Source organism: Heptranchias perlo, chromosome 25 (assembly GCF_035084215.1).
Source record: "Heptranchias perlo isolate sHepPer1 chromosome 25, sHepPer1.hap1, whole genome shotgun sequence".
In the NCBI taxonomy this organism is placed as follows: domain Eukaryota; kingdom Metazoa; phylum Chordata; class Chondrichthyes; order Hexanchiformes; family Hexanchidae; genus Heptranchias; species Heptranchias perlo.
Window position 1 is genome coordinate 33241279 of NC_090349.1, and position 23563 is coordinate 33264841.

Sequence of the window (23563 nt, forward strand, 5' to 3'; positions counted from 1 at the left end):
TGTCAAGGGGAGGTGGTTAGACTCTTGTTGGAGATGGTCATTGCCTGGCACTTGTCTGGCGTGAATGTTACTTGCCAGTTATCAGCCCAGGCCTGGATGTTGTCCAGGTCTTGGTGCATGCGGGCATGGACTGCTTCATTATCTAAGGGGTTCCGAACTGAACATGTGCAATCATCAGCGAACATCCCCATTTCTGACCTTATGATGGAGGGAAGGTCATTGATGAAGCAGCTGAAGATGGTTGGGCCTTGGACACTGCCCTGAGGAACTCCTGCAGCAATGTCCTGGGGCTGGGATGATTGGCCTCCAACAACCACTACCATCTTCCTTTGTGCTAGGTATGACGCCAGCCACTGGACAGTTTTCCCCTGATTCCCATTGACTTCACTCGGTCAAATGCTGCCTTGATGTCAAGGGCAGTCACTCTCACCTCATCTCTGGAATTCAGCTCTTTTGTCCATATTTGGACCAAGACTATAATGTGGTCTAGAGCTGAGTGGTCCTGGCGGAACCCAAACTGAGCATTGGTGAGCAGGTTATTGGTGAGTAAGTGCCGCTTGATAGCACTGTCGACGACACCTTCCATCACTTTGCTAATGATTGAGAGTAGATTGATGGGGCGGTAATTGGCCGGATTGGATATGTCCTGCTTTTTGTGGACAGGACATGCCTGGGCAATTTTCCACATTGTCGGGTAGATGCCAGTGTTGTAGCTGTACTGGAACAGTTTGGCTAGAGGCGCGGCTAGTTCTGGAGCACAAGTCTTCAGCACTACAGCCGGGATGTTGTTGGGGCCCATAGCCTTTGCTGTATCCAGTGCACTCAGCCATTTGTTGATATCATGTGAAGTGAATCGAATTGGCTGAAGACTGGCTTCTGTGATGGTGGGGATATCGGGAGGAGGCCGAGATGGATCATCCACTCGGTACTTCTGGCTGAAGATGGTTCCAAACACTTCAGCCTTGTCTTTTGCACTCACGTGCTGGACTCCGCCATCTTGATCATTATCCAGTTACCTAGGGTAGAACTGCGCATGTATAGAGATTGGGCGAAGACAGGCTACAACTTGGCTATGATATCTATCATGGTGCATTAGTCTGCTCACATTCACTATCAATGATCATACATGAAGAATGGCCACTTGGACACCAATGGAATTGAAAGGGGGGAAAAAAACCAAAATAAAAATAAAGCAGTCTTGACAACTTATGTTTATATAGTGCTCATTACATACACAAAGAGATACTTTACAGGGCATTTGAATAGCAGACACAAAGAAGAGGGGAGAAAAGAAAAGGGGTCAAAGGGGGGGGAATAAGCGTGGTTAAAAAGAAGGGTCTCAAGGAGGCTTTTCAAGGTAGGAAGGTAGCAAGGCAGAGATGCTGAAGGAGGAAGTTCCAGAGGATGGGAGCATAATGGCTGAATGAGTGCTCACCGGCGGTGAAGTGAGGGACATTAACTAAGCTGATTCAGAGCAATGGCGAGTGCAAGCAGGGAGACACAGTGCTGGAGATAGGGAGGGGCAACATCATGGAGCGATTTGAAGCTGAGAATAAGATTCTTAAAGTCAGTTCTCTGGGATGCAGGAAGTTAGTGGAGCTTGGTAAGGGCAGGGGTGATGAGGATTTGGGCCTTGGTGCTGGTTAGAATATGGGTCACATTGTTTATGGATGGTGGAAGCAGGAAACCACAACATTGGCAAACTCCAGCCATGAGGTGAGAGGTAGAAGCAGAGACGAATGATGTTTTGGATGTGAAAGAAAGCAGCCGTGGTAATAGATCAGCAGCTGTCGGGGGGAGGGGGCGGCGGCGGGGGCAACTGTTTTGGCTCAGATCACGTCAGATAGCAGTAGCAGAAAGTGGGAACAGCTCTGGTATCCGTGGAGCTGGAGGAGAGGTACAGCTGAGTGTCATCGGCGTACATGTTTCCAGATGGTGCCAACAAGGAACAGAATGTAAATTATGAATAGGAAGAGCGCAAGGATTGAACCCTGGGGCACACTGTTAAAATTGGATAGCCATCTGGTGAAGGATAGAATACTAGAGCCTGGTCTTTAGTTGTTTCCAAGCCTTTATTCATAGAATCATAGAAGTTTACAACATGGAAACAGGCCCTTCGGCCCAACATGTCCATGTCGCCCAGTTTATACCACTAAGCTAGTCCCAATTGCCTGCAATAGAATCATAGAAGTTTACATGATTCTAGATTTCCCCTTACACCACCACATCCTAGCTAAGCTCACCTATAAAAAGGATACAAGAGCGTCCCAAAATCATACAATTAACACACACCAGAGGTGACTTTTTAGACACAGGTGAAGAAGCAATTGGGCAAGATGTGGGTCTAACTTTCCCTCCATTGTGGAGGTGCAGCTTTGCCAGGGCGAGAGCTCTGCCCTCCACAAGGATGTGCCTGCGGCTCCAGGCAATTTTCCGAAGTCAGGCCACTTCGCTTATTTTAGGCAGGCTTCCCGGCTTCTGCTGGGGAGTTCAGATGAGTGGGTAAAGAAGAATGGTTACAGCAAGCCTCAAGAAGTTGGCCAGAAGCTTTCAAACACGGCGAGGTCCACGATAACATTTCGCTGCATTTTTATGTACTTGTTGACTTACTAGCACATTATTTCTGTTGCTGTACACTAAGAAAAAAAACAATGATAGTACTGTCTTTTGTTTGGATAGCCAGTGGGAGTGGGTCAATTTTTGCATAGCATCCCCCACACAGAAAATGCTGAAAGCTACAGCATTGCCCACTAGCTGACTGGCATGGCAGGTGAAGAGCCTGGCTGCTGGACTTAACGTCATCCTGTGCAACTGGAACTGGCCATCAACAAGCAACTGATCTGTAAAAGGTCCAAAATTCCCAACAAGTAACGTAGCACCTCCAACAACACTTTTAACATGGAGCCAGAGAGCTGAATTTAGAATATGGGTTATTACGCAAAGAGGCTGCTGACTGACGGAGAATGGTGTTTGCCTGCTCAGTGTCATAGGAGACTTTGCTCAGAAATTAAAACAGGAAATTCAAGTTACCGATATAGAACGACCACAATAAAAACACATCTCAACCTCACAAGCCCAATCACCGTTCTAGGTTGCTCATACGGTTAACTACGTTTCCCACTAACCATCCCCGTGGATTCTCCAAATGACAGTTTTGTATTGTTCGCCTACAACCTCGAGAACCATGAACATAAGAAATAGGAGCAGGAGTAGGCCATACGGCCCCTCAAGCCTGCTCCGCCATTCAATAAGATCATGGCTGATCTTCTACCTCAACTCCACTTTCCCTCCCCTAGCCCCATATTCCTTGATTCTCTTAGTGTCCAAAAATCTATCGATCTCAGTTTTGAATATATTCAACAACTGAGTATCCACAGTCTTCTGGGGTAGAGAATTCCAAAGATTCACAACCCTCTGAGTGAAGACATTTTTCCTTATCTCAGTCCTAAATGGCCAACTCCTTATCTTGAGACTATGACTCCTAGTTCTAGGCTCTCCAGCCAGGAAAAACAGCCTCTCAGCATCTATGCTGTGAAGCCCTCTAAGAATTTTATACATTTCAACGAGATCACGTCTCAGTCTTCCAAACTCCAGAGAATACAGGCCCATTCTACTCAATCTCTCCCCATAGGACAACCCTCTCATCCCAGAAATCAATCCAGTGAACCTTTGTTGCACCTCTTTAAGGCAAGTATATCCTTCCTTGGGTAAGGAAACCAAAACTGTACACAGTACTCCAGGTGTGGTCTCACCAGAGCCCTATATAATTGCAGCAAGACCTCATAATTCTTATATTCCAACCCCCTTTCAATAAAGGCTAACATACCATTTGCCTTGCTAATAGCTAGCATGGACACGATGGGCCGAATGGCCCCCTTCTGTGCTGTATTTTTTCTATGGTTCTAATTGCTTGCTGTACCTCCAAACTTTGTGATTCGTGTACAAGGACACCCAAATCCCTCTGAATACCAACCGTTCTTAGTCTCTCACCTTTTAAAAAATATTCTGCTTTTCTATTCTTCCTAACAAAGTGGATAATTTCACATTTCCCCACATTATACTCCATCTGCCACCTTCTCACCCACTCACTTAACCTGTCGATATCCCCTTGCATCCTCCTCACAGCTTATTTTCCCACCTATCTTTGTATCATCAGCAAACTTGGATACATTACACTCGATCCCCTCATCTAAGCCATTGATATATATTGTAAGCAGCTGAGGCCCCAGCACTGATCCTTGCGGCACTCCACTAGTTACAACCTGCCAACCCGAAAATGACCCATTTATTCCTACTCTGTTTTCTGTCCATTAACTAATCCTCAATCCATGCTAATATATTATCCCCAATCCCATGAACCCTAATCTTGTGTAACAATCTTTTGTGTGGCACCTTATCGAATGCCTTTTGAAAATCCAAATATACAACATTCACTGGTTCCCCCTTATCTACCCTGCTAGTTACACCTTCAAAAAACTCAGAGATTTGTCAAACACGATTTCCTTTTCATAAAACCGTGTTGACTTTGCCTAATCATATTATGATTTTCTAAGTGCCCTATTACCAAATCCTTAATAATAGATTCTAGCATTTTCCCTACAGCTGATGTCAAGCTAACTGGCCTGTTTTCCCTGTTTTCTCTCTCCCTCCTTTCTTGAATAGCGGTGTTACATTTGCTACCTTCCAATCCAAGGGGATTGTTCTAGAATCTAAGGAATTCTGGAAGATCAAAACCAACGCATCCACTATCTCAGCAGCCACCTCTTTTAGAACCCTAGGATGTAGACCATCAGGTCCAGGGGATTTGTCGGCTTTTAGTCCCATTAATTTTTCCAGTACTTTTTCTTTACTAATCTTAATTATTTTAAATTCCTCACTCTCATTAGATCTTTGGTTCCCCACTATTTCCAGTATGTTTTTTTGTGTATTCTACTGTGAAGACAGATACAAAATATTTGTTTAACATCTCTGCCATTTCTTTATTCTCCATTATAATTTCTTCGGTCTCTGCCTCTAAGGGACCCATGTTTACTTTCGATAATCTCTTCCTTTTTATACACTTGTTGAAGCTCTTACAATCTGTTTTTATATTTCTTGCTAGTTTAGTCTCATATTCAATTTTCCCCCTCTATCAATTTCTTGGTCATCCTTTGCTAATTTATAAAACCCTCTCAGTCCTCAGGCTTACTACTCTTTTTGGCAACATTTTACGCCTCTTCTTTTATTCTAATACTATCCTTAATTTCTCGAGTTAGCCACGGTTGGATCACTTTTCCTGTGGAGTTTTTATTCAAGGGAATGTATATTCATTGAGAATTATTAATTATTTCTTAAAATGGTCGCCATTGCTCATCTACCATCATATCTTTTAATCTAATTTCCCAATCTACTGTAGCCAACTAGCCCCTCATACCTACTTGTTTAAATTTAAGTCCCTAGTTTTGGACTTAACTACATAACTCTCAAACTCAACATGAAATTCTATCATATTATGATCACTACCCCCGAGGATCCTTAACTATAAGATTACTAATTAACCCTGTCTCAAAACACAATACTAGATCTAAAATACCCTGTTCCCTAGTTGGTTCCTCGACATATTGTTCTAGAACACTGTCTCGGATGCATTCCATGAACTCGTCCTCCAAAGTCCTTTTGCCAATTTGATTTGCCCAGTCTATATGGAGATTAAAGTCCCCCACGATTATTGCATTACCCTTGTTACATGCTCCTCTAATTTCCTGATTTATACTTGTCCAACACTATAACTACTGTTCGGGGGCCTATAAACTACTTCCACTAGTGTTTTCTGCCCCTTGTTATTTCTTAGCTCCACCCATATTGATTCTACATCCTGACTTTCTGAGCAAAGATCCTTTCTCACCACTATCTTTATCTCATCCTTTATTATCAGAACTAGGTCGAGACGTCCCCATAGTCATTTCACATAGGACCAAGAGGGAGGAGACTTTTACTCATGATTCTGGACTGGATTCAAACCCAGGTCCACAAATTGAAGTACAGCGTGCTGAACCAACTTGTGACCCAATTGCATGTTTGGTCATTTTTTACTGAGCTGTGCCTGTTCTACAATCAATAACAAGCTGCACTTCAATTTGCAGAACGTGAACACAATTCAATTGAGAAGTACACAAACGGCAATCAACCAGGAAGTTGTCAAGATATTTTGGACAGGCTTAGTGTATCAAAGAAGTCATTTTCTCCACATCCAAGTGCTGCTGACTTTCCCAACCTGCCACTGGCACTGAGCCAGGACTTGCCCATGGCACGTCCAGCTCAAGTGCCCATTGGGGGAAAGCCAACTGAAATGCATTGTTCTGTAGAGCCAATCACTAGCCTTGAGTACGTGATCCCAGGCCTGCAATCCAATACAGCTTCTCAGCAATGGAGGGTGGCAGATGGATTGGAATAAAGCCTGGAAGGAAAGACAACAAAGATCTCTGCTGGGGTAGTGATTTGGGCTGGTGCAATTGGTCTCAGTGCCCCAGACTAAGGAGAAGAAAAGTCAATCTGGTCACTATTGAGCTTCTTGCTGGAAAGTACATATATACGCAGTTTGGGGGAGAATAGGATTGACTCTCCAGAATGCCCCCTCACTCAAACAGGCTGCCGACATTCAACATCTATGCTTCAACATGAAGAATGGCCACTAGGCAAACTACTAGAGAGCTACTGACAGCCATGGAACGGCCCCCGCACCTTCAGGAGGGGAGGAAAAAATTGGAAAGAAACAAAAAAAAAATCACTAAATATATTTTTTCGCCAAGCGGATAAATTTACGTTGCTAAGGGTCCAAAAGCAAATCACAAAGAGGGAAAACATCAGCTTTACTGACCAGGAGAGACCCACTCAGCTGATTAGTTCCTCTTCAGGAAAGCAGGAAATCTGCATCTTTCCCTCTCTTTAATGCTGACTCTGGCACTGAAATGCAATCTGTACTGACCGGGAGGTTGGCTACCAGACCACCTGAAAAACAATCTATTTTCTCTTTAACTCCACTAAATTTTTGTTGTGTTTCAGTTTAAAAAAAACAATATGAAGACTGAGTGGCAAAACAAAACAACTTTAATCGCTCTGCAAACTGACCCCAATCTTAAGAAACAGACACATTGCATGAGGATCCCAATGGAGCACAACACCCAGGTACATCCACTAAACCATTCAGTGCCTGGAATGAAGGACAGGCAAAGTTTAAAGGAGGCACTCTGGAAAATGGGAATATTTGGAAGATAAACTTAAATGACTGGGACACATCTTGGAGTACATATCCATCAGCCAGTTATTATTTGGTTTTAGAGTTCTCCTATACTACAAGCTAACTAATGCCTGATGTCAGCAAACATAATTTTTTTGTTGATAAATGTAGCTCTGAAGACCCGTAGCTGGCTGATTGAAACTTACACATGAAGTTGAATATATCCAGGATTTCATCACCAGTACATAGATAGGTATCGTCACCTCTTTAAAAACAACATGAATCATTAATTTTGTTGAATATAAACTGAAAGAGTTTATTTTTCCCAAGAAAGAAATGTGAGCTGAGATAGCAGTCGATGCTTCTTATTTCAATTCATGTTTGGAAGAGGTTTGGGAAGGAAAGCCATTGTCTTTGGGCCCTGCCATAAACTCCGTACCCTAGCCATCCCCCTCCCCGGTCACTGTCTCAGGCTTCATGAACCACACTGTTCGCAACCACATGGTCCTATTTGACCCTGAGATGAGCTTCTGACCCCATATCCTCTCCATCACTAAGACTACCTATTTCCACCTCTGTAACATCGCTCATCTCCGCCCCTGCCTCAGCTCAGCTGCAGCTGAAACCCTCATCCATGCTTTTGTTATCTCCAGACTAGACTATTCCAATGCTCTCCTGGCTGGCCTCCCATCTTCCACCCTTGATGAACTTCAGCTCATCCAAAACTCTGCTGCCCGCATCCTAACGCACCAAGTCCCATTCACACATCATCCCTGTGCTCACTGACGTAAATTAGTCCCTGGTCCACCAACGCCTTGATTTTAAAATTCTCATCCTCGTGTTCAAAGCCCTCCATTGTCTCATCCCTCCATAAATGCATCCCTCCATAAACCTCGCTATGGCCATCCTCACACCTCCACTACTCGCCTTTAAACAGCCACCCAACCTCAAACAAACCATCGTTCGCAGCAAATTACCCAGCCTTCAGGAGAACAGCGTCCACGACACCACACAACCCTGCCACGGTAACCTCTGCAAGACATGCCAGATCATCGACACAGATATCACCATCACACGAGAGGACACCACCCACCAGGTGCACGGTTCATACTCCTGTGACTCGGTCAACGTTGTCTACCTCATACGTTGCAGGAAAGGATGCCCCAGAGCATGGTACATTGGCGAGACCATGCAGACGCTGCGACAACGGATGAACGGACACCGCGCAACAATCGCCAAACAGGAGGGTTCTCTCCCTGTCTGGGAACACTTCAGCAGTCAAGGACATTCAGCCACCGACCTTCGGGTAAGCATACTCCAAGGCGGCCTTCGAGACACACGACAACGCAAAATCGTCGAGCAGAAATTGATAGCCAAGTTCCGCACCCATGAGGACGGCCTCAACCGGGATCTTGGGTTCATGTCACACTACACGTAACCCCACCAGCGAACAAATGTTATCTGTTTTTAATATAACGGGTCATTGACTGTCTTCCTTATCTCTCTCTCTCTCTCTCTCTCTTTTTTTTGGGGGTTTGTATATTCGGTGGCCTTTTTAGGTGACACCTTTCTGTCTGCTCACTGTGATTGCCTTGGCAACGGGCAGTAATCACCAGGCATTGTTATGTGATCTTAAAATGCGAAGGATTCGAAAATGTCATTTCCACACCGCCTGAGGAAGGGGAAAGCCCCCGAAAGCTTGTGGGATTAAAAATAAAATTGTTGGACTATAACTTGGTGTTGGAAAATTGTTTACAATTGTCAACCCCAGTCCATCACCGGCATCTCCACTCCATAAATGCAAGTAGTAATTGTTGTTGAAGAGCTTAGGCCCCATGAATGTGGTGAATATTTCAAGTTCCATTTTTACTGCACATGATTCTAGGATTTTTAACCGAGACTTTGGGGATAAAACTCCACAATTCCATCCACCTTTCCGTGAAAGCTGAAAACCAGTGACCATAAGCCACCATTCATATTTACACCCAGACAGTGTCAGCAAGCTTTTTGATTGTGGGGTACCAGAGCTGAACCCAATCCCTGGCTCTACCCGACATTCACATACACGCACATCTCCAGCACAGCGGCAAAGATCAGGATCAGGAACTACGGTAGATTTTTCCCCTTTCAGCCTGGGCATGGAGGCTAATTGTAGCCCCCGGCTGAGATCAGTTAACTCAGCACAGAAATGTGGGACCTTTGTGGCTGATCCGCTCGCTAGATAAACCCGTTTACTCATCGATTTTGAATGCTTTGAACTCTTCTCATTTTACGAAGTTCGTCCCCTGTACTCTGGCATATAATATGCTGCCCATAGGTGGCAGCAGTCTTTGCAAGGCAAAGGCACCGAGTACTAAGTTTCAAGCACCTAACCTCCTACAGGGTGACCGATTGCATGAATCAAGAGTCAGCTCTAGTGCTAGAAGCTGTGTCTAATTTTATGTAGATATATATATTTTAATTCCCACTTCCCTTTTCTCTTATCCTCCATGCCAGGTGGTACCTCACACTGACATATGAGCACTGGCGTCTGTCCAGTAACCCTTGCCCACATGTCCACTTTTCATTCGATGCCCTGGACAGTGAGTGTTGGCAGGCCTTTCGACCTAGAGGGGCATATAACCGCACCTGATGCTGTCTCTGCCTGATATATGCATGTGCACTTTCAGCAAGGGTGCTGGATTCTCTTCAGGAGTGGGAATCTGAACTGATTTTTCCCACCCTATGGACCCAAATGCCACGATTAACTCATTAACCTAGGATGGGAATTCAGCTAGGGATCAAGCCTGGAAAGGGACTGAATTCTGGACCGTTGTGCATCAGGCAGTGCACTTACCTGCTGAGCCATCAGTTAGGCAACGACGCCCATCAGTTCAAGAATACTTTAGCCCCGAGTTTCCTCAAGGGCTCCGATGGATTCCCACCATAAGGGAGTTTTCTCTTTTTTCTACCCTCCCCCCTACATACTCTCCTAATTTAGTGCATAAGGGGTGTCATGGTCCCTCCTTAATTATTTTCTAAATAAATACCCCCTGTGTAACATAAGAACATAAAAATAGGAGCAAGAGTAGGCCATACGGTCCCTCAAGCCGACTCCGCCATTCAACAAGATCATGGCTGATCTTCTACCTCAACTCCACTTTCCTGCCCTATCCTCACACTGTGTAATTTGTTACTAAATAACTTTTGACCATTGCCAAGAAACTTGAAGTAGAGACAGTTAATGGTTGGAAAGGAATGGGTCTTTAGCATTGGTGTGGGGAGCTGAGTTTGACAAAAGATACCAGCAAGACGTCTAGACATATTTGCATGCTTTGAGGGGATTTTTGGGATTGGTCCCTACGCAAGGAACAAGGGACAGCTTCATTCACAGTGAATTAAAGGGCACAGAACTGCAAAGATCCACAGGGTAAAGGTTAAGGAGCTCTAAACTATTCTAGTATCGATAAAAATATAAAATAAACAGGTTTCAAAATAGATTTTTCAGAGCTATTTTAGACTTCATACTAATTCTTACAGAATATGTGAGACAGACACCAGCAGTGCGACAACATAAATTATATAGTTACACCATGCACACTTATATAGAACCCAACAGCATTCAGAATAGCCACCTGCCTGCCTCCAGCACATATTGTTCAGGATATGAAATACTGATATTTTCCATAACCTTGCCGCTTTTTTCAAATGGTTACTGCCATGTAATATTTCACAATATCTTTCACTGAACTATGCAAAAAACCACCAGGCAGGTGGGCTGAAATTACAGTTCCTTGCATACGTACACTATTCATAGCTGGATAGAGATGCTTGGAGCTCTTTTCTGTAACTTCTACATGTTGGATGTTTTGTACTTGGCTTTGTTTTGCAATGGCTTCACTTCTTGCCCCGACACTGCCACTTCGGGAGTCCCCCAATGATATATCTTTGGTTCCCTCTTCCTTATCTACGTGCTGCTCGACAGTGACATCATTTGCAGGCATGGGGTTAGCTTCCATATGTGTGCTGATTACACCCAGTTCTACTTCTCTACTAATTCCTTTAACCCCACCACTACCTCTGTGCTGCTTTTCTGATCACTGGGAACATTAAAGCTGTAATTTTCAGGCCTAGCCAGAAATTCCGCTCCCTTGCCATGGACTTCATCCCCCTCTACGATTACCTTCTCTCAGGCTGTACCACCAAACAGTGTAAAATCTTGGCAAACTGCTTGATCCAGAGTTAAGCTTTAAACTCCACAACCTATCCAACACCATGACCGATTACCTCCACAATATCGCCCACCTCCAAGCCTACTTTATCCCCCCCCCTCCCACTATCGCTGAAAACCTTATCCACACTTTGTCACCTCTAGGCTCAATTTCTACAGTAAACACTTTCCATAATAACTTGTTCAGAACTGAGCTGCCCGAACCCTATCTCACACTAAGTTCCACTTACCCGTCACATCACTGATCTACAATGACTCCCCATCTCCAAAGCATTAAATGTTGAAATTCTCATCCATCTTTACAAATCTCTCCATGGCCTCACCCCACCCTATCTCTTCCTTATACCCTCTGTTGTAACCTTGTAGGCCTCCAACTCTGGGCTTTTGTGCATCTCCCCCTCTCCTTGTCCCATCATCGGTGGCAAAACATTCAGCTGCCTCATCTCTGGAACTGGTCTGCCTTTTCACTTCTTGCTCCACCTTTAAAAAACCTTATCAAAATCCATCTTTTCGACCAAGCTTTTGGTCACCTCGCTTGCACAGCATCCACTCCTTTATTGTTTTTATCTATTTATTTTCTTCTCCCCCTCCCCCCACCCCCCCCCCCACCATGTAAAGTCCTTTTCAATGTTAACGATACTGTAGAAGTTCAGGTGGTTGTATATTTCTAATCTCACACCATAATCTTGCATAAAATTTTCACTTCAGTTTTTGTATTCCTCTTTCGTTATGCAACAATGGAGCATTTCCTCTGGGCCATGTCATGCAGTTTCACTACATTAGACATACAGAATCTGTAAGTTGCCTCTCATTTCAAGGATGGACACGGACATGCCACTGTTATCTCCTTGATTATAAATGATAAAGTTGCCAAACTGTGCATCTCAGTATCTGTTGAGATTGTAGGTGCTTGTTAGGTCGGGAGGGGGGAAGAAAAGAGCGACAGCACCTGTAATGTGGGGGGGGGGGTGACAATATCAATAATGTGGGCCAACAGGATGTAATTTCTTGCAGCGATGTTATTGTGCTGGATAGAGACATCATTTAAACTGGAACCCAAAGTCAAAACCAATATGATTTTTCTCCCTCCGCTACCTCTACCACCTCCTCCAACCCTACATGCCAGCGTGTGCCCTCTGCCCTTCCAGCCTGGTCTCCTTTGCATCCCCTTCATTTAGCTCCACTTTGGTGGCAGGGCCTTCAGTGGTCCCGCACTCTGGAACTTGTCTCTTGCATCCCTCTGCCTTACCACCTCTCTCCCCACTTTCAGAAGCCACCTCAAAATCCACCTTTCCAACCAGGCCTTCAGTCATTCCCCCTGTTTTGGCCACTGTGAAATCCTTTAGGGCATTTTACTGCGTTGAAGGCACGATATAGTCGTTTTATTTTTCTGACCACAAACGCATGCAGGTACCTACATCCATATCTCTACCATCTGCACATCACTGGGGTTGGCCCTGACTTCTTGTTGTCCCCAACTTATAAAAAGCACCACAGGCTTTGAACTGCATGACACGGTGTGTGCTTACAACGAACGTCCTGTATCCCTCGGCCCCCTCCCATCTATATCGCGCCCCTTCCCATCCATATCGCACCCCCTCCCTCCTCGCCCCCAGTAAACATATACATGCGCAAATAATAAACTGCAATTCAGTAAATGAACTGGAATTCCCTCGGTCCTTTCTACACATATATACAGTATCGAGAAGCAGAGTTTGGCAACTTTATCTTTTCTTAAAGAGGAATCGTCACCATTGTTTGTAAATATGTGGCAACTCATATTACAAAAACAGTTTGCATACACCATGAAGAAAATGTGTCAGAATTCTTCCAACCTCTTTTTGTCTCCAAAACGGTGACGATGCCTCTTCAGACTAGTTTTGTATCTTCCGTATATCACTCCACATCGCTGTCATTTCCCATTCCTGGCAACTGCTCGTAGGCCTCTGCCTACCTTGTTCAGTAACTGGCTGGTACAAAACTAGTCTAAAGGGGCATCGTCACCATTTTGGAGACAAAAAGAGGTTGGAAGAATTCTGACACATTTTCTTCATGGTGTATGCAAACTGTTTTTGCAATATGAGTTGCCACATATTTACAAACAATGGTGACGATTCCTCTTTAAGAAAAGATAAAGTTGCCAAACTCTGCTTCTCGATTCTGTATATATGTGTACAAAGGACCGAGGGAATTCCAGTTCATTTACTGAAAATGGGAGAACGGTGCCAGAGCCGTGCACCCTGCAATTCTCCCTCACTCCCTGGGTGAAGCACCTGTCCTATCACTCCACATTCAGCCCTTCCTGAGGTTTAGATCAGAAACAGTGTGGGGAAAAGTGCAGAAGCTAAATCTGTATTTAACCAACATGTATTCCAACACGCTGCAGTGGCAATGCACTGGGTCAACCTACCAGCCACATCCCACACATCTTGCTAAGTACAAGAGACCACCCCCTCCCTCGCTCTGCATTGTTGCAAACATAGTGATCATACCGAACAATGCAAACATATTACTAATCACTGATATTTGGTACATCTCAACGGTCATTTGTAACTTGCTTGCAAAGAAAGATCGCGTTGGATTTTTGTAAACTGCAACTAGGAACAGCTGTGAACCCTTGGACTTGAGCCACTTACTTACTCATTCACGGACTCAGCAACACAATCAAAACAAAAACAAGTGACATTTCAAAAACAGCGTACACAGAAATGGTTACAATTTCTGCTTTCTGTGAAGTGTGATTGCACTTTATCGCGCCCCGAGCAGTTAATGTACAAACAGAAAAGCAGGAAGTAATTTTTTTACGCTTTGTTAAGGAGCTTTGTTGCAGTTACAGAATGTTGAATAAATCCGTAAGCTAATTGTTTCTTATTTGCACAGTTTATTCACATGTGGGCAAAGGTCACTTGCCCTGCTCCAAAAGGACACTCCTCAGGTGGTCCAGAAATCCTCCTTTAACAATGTGATGAGGAGCTTGTCTATTTTTCTCTGACCCATTTGCACTGATAAGCCAATTAGGAAGTGACTGAAGTGGGGACGTTCGTGTGGCTCAAGGTTAATGGTGAGGCTGCACAGATCAAAATTTATACATGCTGTTATTTAGAGTGTCATAATGTTGCTCAGTTAGAAACTTAATAGCCAGCTCCATGGCAAGTTCTAGAAATGGACAGCTGAAGTGCTTGAATCTGTCAGAATTTCTAATTCTGTTCCGCGTTGATAAGATTTTCACGATGGCAGACGAAATGCTAAGGAGAGAGGTGAATGGCATTTCACAAAGATGTCAGAGTAAAATCAATCCAGCAATAAAAGAATCATGTTTCATACCAGATTATATGACATGAACAGAATACTCAATGAGAAGTGACTGAATATGGAAGTTATCTCACTTGGTAATGGGACCTAGAAAACTAACTCTCACTATGGGCGTTGCATGAGCTGGATTCAAAGTCCCAAGACCAAAAGATAAAAGCAGCACCACGCAGTCCACCCCAAAATAAACTCCACAGTCAACTGCTTATCATCGCCAGCCTCTGCACATATACAGTGGAAGTAATAATAGGTGTTGTTATGTCCACTGCATATCTATACAATGGGAGTTAATGGGATGGCTTGTCTCCATGGAATTCTACACTTCCAGTCAGCTGTGACGTGTAGCGATTTCACCAACCAGCATACAGACTGCAAAAACAAAACTGAGGGAATGTAATCGAGACGCTCATCTGTTTGCCAGTGGGGGGAAAAAAAATCAGTAATTCTCCTCCCACCTGTTGCTGGCTGATACTAGAGCTGCTTCGTGGAGATAAAGTGCAACTGGATTGCACGGTGTTAAGTGGAGAAACTTATAACATCAGCAGTCACCTTCCAAAATGTATCAAATCAGATATCTCAGTCACAGACCACTGCAAGAGGACCCAGACGCCATACACCAGGTCTTTTACTGCAAGAGGACCCGGGCGCCATAGAATCATGGAAAGGTTACAGCACGGAAGGAGGCCATTCGGCCCATCGAGTCTACGCTGGCTCTATGCAAGAGCAATCCAGCTGGTCCCACTCCCCCGTCCTATCCCTGTAGCCCTGCAATTTTTTTTCCTTTCAAGTACTTATCCCATTCCTTTTGAAGGCCATGATTGAATCTGCCTCCACCACCCCTTCGGGCAGTGCATTCCAGATCCTAACCACTTGCTGTGTAAAAAAGTTTTTGGTTCTTTTGCCAATCACCTTAAATCTACGTCCGCTGGTTCTTGACCCTTCCGTCAATGGGAACAGTGTCTCTCTATCTACTCTGTCTAGACCCTTCATAATTTTGAACACCTCTATCAAATCTCCTCACAACCATCTCTGTTCCAAGGAGAACAACCCCAGCTTCTCCAGTCTATCCACACGAACATGTGAATTAAGAGCAGGAGTAGTCCATTCGGCCCCTTGAGCCTGATCTTCCATTTGATAAGATCATGGCTGATCTGATTGCGACCTCAACCTACTTTCCCATCTACCTACTAAAACCTTTGACTCCCTTGTTAATCAGGAATCTATCAAACTCAGCCTTAAAAATATTCAGTAATCTTGCCTCCACCGCTCTCTGGGGACTCCACAGACTCACGACCACGTAACTAAAGTCCCTCATCCCTGGAATCATTCTAGTAAATCTCTTCTGCACCCTCTAAGGCCTTCACATCTTTCCGAAAGTGTGGTGCCTAGAACTGGACACAATCATCCATTTGTGGCTGAACCAGTGTTTTATAAAGATTCATTATGACTTCTATACTTTTGTACTCCATGCCTCTATTTATAAAGCCCAGGATCCCATATGCTTTTTTAACCACTTTCTCAACCTGCCCTGCCATCTTCAACGATTTGAGCATATACCCCCAGATCTCTCTGTTCCTGTATCCCTTTTAGAGTTGTGCCCTCTAATTTATATTGCGTCTCCTCGTTCTTCCTACCGAGGTGTATCACTTCGCATTTTTCTGCGTTAAATTTCATTTGCCATGTGTCCGCCCATGCCACCAGCCTGTCCATATCCTCTTGAAGTCTATCACTATCCTCCTCACTGTTTATTATCCTTCCAAGTTTTGTGTCATCTGCAAATTTTGAAATTGTGCCCTGTACACCCAAGCCTAAGTCATAAATATATCAAGAAAAGCAGTGGTCACAGCACTGATCCCTGGGGAACACCGCTGTACACCTCCCTCCAGTCTGAAAAACAACCAACCGTTCACCACTACTCTCTATTTCCTGTCCCTTAGCCAATTCTGTATCCATGTTGCTACTGCCCCCTTTATTCCATGGGCCGCAATCTTGATGATAAGCCTACCATGCGGCACTTTATCAAACGCCTTTTGAAAGTCCATATACACCACATCAACTGCATTCCCTCATCTACCCTCTCTGTTACCTCATCAAAAAACTCTCTCAGATTAGTTAAACACGATCTGCCTTCAACAAATCCATTCTGGCTTTCCCTAATCAATCCACTCTCGTCCAAATGACTGTTAATTCTGTCCCGGATTAATGTCTCTAAAAGTTTCCCCATCACTGAGGTTAAACTGACTGGCCTATAGATGCTGGGTTTATCCTTACACCCTTTTTTGAACAAGGGTGTAACATTTGCAATTCTCAAGTCCTCTGGCATCACCCGTGTCTACGGATGTTTGAAAGATTATGGCCAGTACCTCCGCAATTTCCACCCGTACTTCCCTCAGCAACCTAGGATGCATCCCATCCGGACCGGGTGACTTATCTACTTTAAGTACAACTAGCCTTTCTAGTACCTCTTCTTTATCAATTTTTAGCCTTTCCAGTGTCTCAACTATATCTTCCTTTACTGAGACACTGGCAGCATCTTTTTCCTTGGTAAAGACAGATGCAAAGTATTCATTTAGTACCTCGGCCATGCCCTCTGCCTCCATGAGTAGATCTCCTTTATGGCCCCTAATTGGCCCCACCCCTCCTCTTACTACCCGTTTACTGTTTACATGCCTGTAGAAGAGGTTTGGATTCCCTTTTATGTTGGCCGCCAGTCTATCCTCATACTCTCTCTTTGCCCCTCTTATTTCCTTTTTCACTTCTCCTCTGTACTTTCTATGTTCTGCCTGGTTCTCACATGTATTATCAACCTAATATCTGACATTTTTCTGTTTCATCTTACTTACTATCTCTTTTGTCATCCAGGGAGTTCTGGCTTTAGTTGCCCTACCTTTCTGCCTCATGACAACGTGCCTAGACTGTACCCGAACCATCTCCTCTTCAAAGGCCGCCCACTATTCAATTACAGTTTTGCCTGCCAATCTTTGATTCCAATTTACCCAGGCCAGATCTGTTCTCATCCCACTGAAATTGGCCATACAACAGGTCTTTTACTGCAAGAGGACCCAGGCACCATATCTGACCAGACAGTGAGCAGGAACACGACAGCTTTGCATCCTGGCATTTAGATATCTCACTCAGAGAATCTAATTTCCTTCCATCACAATATTGGAACTGACAAGGTGGACAAAAGTCTCTATTTGGTTACAAGGAGATTAGCCAGGTTTGATCAGGGACCATGGTTCCTTTGAAATAAACTGAAGACAATCCACATAAAAATCCCTAGTGGATTTTTTTCTCAGTGCAGATACCTCTTTTTAGGTTTTATATGTTACTTTATCATTGAAAATGCTTTCCTTCAATATCAACCAACAGGATTATATCGAACTGTTGGTTACTAATGTTTCCAGGTATCAGGGACAAAGAATCAGTGACTCATTCGCTTCACATCAAACGCCATCCAAACCCAGTCATTCCAAATGTGACCTGATTCAGTAAAGTACCAATTCCCTCTTGTGTTGTTCCAGGACAACATCCGGAGGATGGAGCCACCTTAAACTAGATCATCAACTAACAGTTTGGAATGGTTCAGAAATCAAGGCAGCAATGCATTTCTGAAATCGTCATGAGCAGATGGGTCCTTTATTAAAATGCCACATCAAAAGCTCAAATTGCTAAATCTATATCCTTGCCTTTAACTCAATTTATTATATTGTTTGCCCTCTTCAACAGATCCACCTGTGAAGAGTCCATCAACGAACAGAGCAGTACTATAAATTTAGCAATGAAACTTGAAAGCTGTTTGATACATACTTTGGGATTTTAAGTTTGCTGTGAGGAGAGAGCATCCTAACAACAGCCTGACCAAGATAAGAAATCTTCCCTTTATTCCATGTACCATTTAAGCAAACACTGAAGAACGTACAGGGGAGGATACAGAACTGGCACAAGAAGCCTTCTGTTTCACCCAATGGTCCTTTTAACAGGGCGCTTACGCTGCTGTGAAACATACAACGGATGTATAATCCCTCTCATGAGTAACAGTGAAACAGAAAACAGGATTCAATTTAATAAAGCATTTGGGAATGACTGGCATGCGAAGAGTTAATGTGAACAGGTGATTTAAAAAAAAAAATCATCTTCTCCTCCTCGCACATTTAGCACCAAGATTACAGCTAGGAGCTGACTAAAAAGTTTCCTTGCATCAGACTTCATATTTGAACTGGAAAGCACTATCCTCTGCTTGGAGAAACAGCTGGGAGAATATATAGATAGCACACACGCACACGGAAATTTTCTTGACTGCTATAGTTCACTTACCCAGAAATGCTGGAGTGCCCTGCACAGCCCTGGGCAATAATAGTAATCCATCTCCAGTGATGAGAATAACTCTGTGTGTTTAAAAAAAATACAATTCAAATGAGCTCACGCTGCCATCTCCCCGTTCACATCCTATCTGCCGACTTCCTCGTTAAAGTGAGAACTGGGGCAGGCTGAGCAAAGTTTCCCCAGACATCATTTACTGAGCCCAGCAGCAGCAGTACATGCACACACACATATACTCTCGCTCACTCGCAGTAGCTATTTATCTCCAGTCCCCGCTCCCTTCAGCACAGTCTGAAGTATTCACCAGTTGAGTGAGAGATCACATGATGTGTTAGTCAGGAAATGACTGCTATATCTGCCGAATGACAAAATCTGCTTTTAAAATAGAGCAAAATTTCTAACTCGTCTTTCCTAAAATGTACAAGGACACAGCTCTTTCAGATATGCTGCCAAATAAGACTCAATTGAGCAGGAAGTCTACAGAAGCAGTGGGACATATGGAATAAGTAGATTGAGTCTATACTCTCTGGAGTTTAGAAGAATGAGAGGTGATCTCATTGAAACATACAAGATTCTGAGGAGGCTTGACAGGGTAGATGCTGAGAGGTTGTTTCCCCTGGCTGGAGAGTCTAGAACTAGGGGACATAGTCGCAGAATAAGGGGTCGGCCATTTAAGACTGAGATGAGGAGGAATTCTTTGAATCTTTGGAATTCTCTATGCCAGAAGGCTATGGATGCAGAGTTGTTGAGTATATTCAAGGCTGAGATTGATAGATTTTTGGACTCCAGGAAATCAAGGGCTATGGAGATTGGGCGGGAAAGTGGAGTTGAGGTCGAAGATCAGCCAAGATCTTATTGAATGGCGTTCCAGGCTCGAGGGGCCATATGGCCTAACTCCTGCTCCTATTTCTTATGTTCTTATCTTATAAAATCTGGAGGTCAGCAGACTCTTGAACAGCATGAAGTCGGACATTCCCCCTGCCTTCTCACCAACACGGAGTCATTTACTGTATCTAATACTTCGATATAAAATGGAAACAGGATGTATTTGTGAACACAGGCAGGAGTGCGAGAGAATGGGAATTGAGCACTCCATTGCCCACAGTCCTGAAACTGTGCAGGATAACTATATTTTTCTATATGACAAATTCCTGCCTAAGTCCTTGAAAGACATTTGTTTTGCAAACTCTACTCAGGTCTTGTTTAACCTCTGGGTAATGTTTACCTAGGTGGGAAAAAAGATGAGACACTGTCCTTTCAGTATAACCCACGTGTGTCTTGTGCCTATAAGATTTACCTCTTCCCCGCTGAAAAATCCATTTCAATACACAGTGGATAGCTGTGTGTGGAAGATCAAAGGATAATCTCGTCAGGGTTTGAACAGTGAGTCCTGGGTACGAATCCAGTCAGATTCACGGAATGAAAGTTCTTCTCTCTGCTGGCTGTAAGGCTCCTGATGGGCGCAAGTTTACAGCACAAAGCTGCCCTCCAAGTGAGCTGTAGAAAGTTTAGGAAATGGAAACATCTGTTATGGTGAAATAGGGCGCTCTTCTGAGGCATGTTGTTGGGGCAGTATAGAGAGAGTTTCATTCTCCATTCAACAGGTACAATAGCTGACCTGGGAGTCTTTAACGCTGACAAGAGTACCTTAGGAGCTATTAAGCATCAACGCTGATACAAATACGCAAACATAAAGATTAATATAAAGGACTCCTCCTTAGAATGCCAGAGAACATCTTTTTACAAGCTCCAATGCATGACCATTAGGTGCCACTAATTCCAGCATGATTTGTCTGGTTAGTTTAGTTTTAACAGAGAATGCAAAACAAACGGTGTGAATTCACTTCTTCACGAGGACCCTCTTTGTAACGTTAGCCCACCACAGTCACTTGTATGAAATGGCAGTCGACCCTGCTGTGTGGGAGATGTGGTCACTTTACTGTAAGGGACACATCTGCGTGAGCTTCTGATCTCAGGCAAACCATCAGTGGCAATCACTGAGTGGCGACTCGGCACACACCACAGGATTAAAGGAAGGAAATGTTTCGAAAGGAAGAGCAGTGAAATTGTTTCACAACTCCAGTCAACAAAATCACCCCAGCCATCTTGAGAATTACATTTCTTTTCCTATGTTTTGTGTACTTCAGTATTTCGAAATACATCCTGAAGTTAATTGCTAGGTGCAAGGGAATTTTGCATTTTGGCACATGCTTACCAATCTTTGGTGGGTGTGGCAGCAGTGGGATAATGGACTTAATATTAAACGCACTCAAAGTGCTTTAAGAACTTGAAGCCAGTCCCCACCAACGGACTGAAGTCACTTTGAGGATCGAGGGTTGCAGGTGGTATTGGAGAGTGAGTGTCAGCATTGGGATGCTGGATTTTAGAATCTTCAAGGTGGGTAGTGCTGCAACACTACTGATTTTGAATTCACAGGTGAGATGTCTCAGAGATAAGTAAGCAACAGCACCATCTACCTTGAAGGACTCAAGTAAGTAAAACGAATGGTTAAGTTTAATTGTGACACAAACGTGACAGACCGGCATGATGGAAATAGCATGACAGGAAGTGTGTGCTTTATAACGATACACCTATAGATCTACATATCTATAAGTTTTATATGCAAGTTTAATGAGGTGCTGTATATAATAGGAGTGTATAAATGCATTATTCTGCTTAGATGGAACTACATCCCTTGAAGGTCAAAAAGCATTCAATCCCAGAGATAGAACGGTTTCTCTGCCATTATGGATGCTGGGTAAAAAGCGCCCCATTCCACGAAAGCTGTTTTTTTCATAAAACCTGCTGCCGCCTTGCGCTGACCTGGGTGTCCCATGTTTTAAGTTGTAAAAGGGCATGGTGCATTGAAGGCTGTCCGTAGTTCATAATTTGCCAGTGTCAGTGGTTTCAGAGTGCCTCTTGCGTATTTTACCATGCAAGTTATTTGCGTCTCTCAGTCAGTGTCTGTTTTTTTTGCAGGTGTCCGTTTTTGGAAGTGTCCGTTTATGCAGTTTCACTATACATTTCCACAAAAATTTACCGTATAAAATGATCAGGAGTTCATCATTTATTTACACAGATACATATTTTAAAAATTCTGTAAACTTCAAAAATCGTGCAGGAGAGAGAGAATTTTAACTGAGTATATAACCAAAAGAAAGAGGCACGTGACTAAAAAAGAGGAATAGAAGGTTATGTTGATAGTATGAGATGAAATTAGGTGGGAGGAGGCTTTGTGTGGACATAAACAACGGCATAGACTTGTTGGGCCGAATGGCCTGTTTCTGCGTTGTAAATATTCTATGTAAATATAGACCTACTCTCAATAAACAATCTCTATTTTCTTTTCTAACCATCATCACAGTTCACAGATGTTGTCTGTCTGAGCAGTTCATAACAGAAAACAGCATTTCTTAATAAATATTTTTATATCTCTTAAATAAAACTTTGAGAATTCATTCTCCAATTTCTTTCAAATTGAAAACTCTCTCCAGCTGATTGTGAGGTAAATTGTTCCAGTCAAAGCCCAGGCTTTTGAAACAGGCCGAGACTTCCACGTAAAAACTTTAATGAAGGTTATTAAAAAACACAAAAGACAATTCAATGGATACATTTAAACGTCATCATGAAATATGCACTTTTAAAATTTTGTTTAAAACCTTATTTTGGACATGGAAATTTCAGTTACTGAGAAAAAATGGTGAATGAATTGTTTTTTTCAGAAAGCATTTTTGATGATTGTTTCATTAACAAGCCATGATGAGGAAAATGTTGATATCGGGTTTTCACATTATAAATGTTGACATGTTTCTATGAGATTTTTCCATTATAAATGTTTGCACTGGTAGTTTCAATGTTAAATGTTCACAAAGAATGTGACTCAAAATTGTGACATAGGGAGTAAGGTTTGAGGACAGACATGCATGCAATATGCAAGATAGATATATGCACACACACATATATGTAGACGTGCACATACACACACACACACACACTATATATACACACACTTTTGTGTAAATTATTACTGATTTGATAGAGCACAAGTCATTTACTAAGTTTGATTGAATCTGATTGAATGCTCTTCCTCCTCCCTTTTCCTCTCCACCTTCCCCTCTCCCTGCAGAAAGCTCAGTAATTAAGTGCAACGCCTAGACTAAGGCTGAGTCACAGAGTCCAGGAGGTCCAAGGCCCCATCCCTGATCTGTGATGAGTTTGTTAATTTCAGCCGAGGTAAGAGTAGGCGTACTACAACTGGTCTAGGTGCCCTCCAAGGGAAGGGAAGGAAAATATTAAGAAAATTCAGCCTGGGTTTCTGTTTCTGATCACTAGCCACTGACGGCTGCAGGAAATTACGGGATGAGGCCATGGTAATGGCCTGTTGACAATCTGTTGGCACTGGAAGAGTGGCCACTTGAGCGACATACTGAAGTGGGAAGACAGGTCAGCGTGAGTTGCCATCTTCCAAAAGAGTTGGGGTAAAGGGAGGAAACATTCAAGAAAAA

General features: G+C 43.4%; 1 protein-coding gene and 1 long non-coding RNA gene across 3 annotated transcripts in view; one reads left to right on the forward strand and one right to left on the reverse strand.

Moving 5' to 3' along the window:
- Positions 1-23563, reverse strand: part of LOC137342189 (uncharacterized protein KIAA1671-like) — a 172034-nt gene that overhangs the window by 69758 nt on the left and 78713 nt on the right. The window lies entirely within an intron of this gene.
- LOC137342190 (uncharacterized) overlaps positions 1-23563 on the forward strand; it is a 64527-nt gene that overhangs the window by 12526 nt on the left and 28438 nt on the right. Inside the window, exon 3 of one of the 2 annotated variants that reach the window (XR_010967215.1) lies at positions 7042-8949. The exons of the other annotated variant lie outside the window; for it this stretch is intronic. This is a non-coding gene — a long non-coding RNA (uncharacterized lncRNA). Of the gene's footprint in view, positions 1-7041; positions 8950-23563 lie in introns of those variants that run through there. 2 annotated transcript variants of the gene reach the window in all.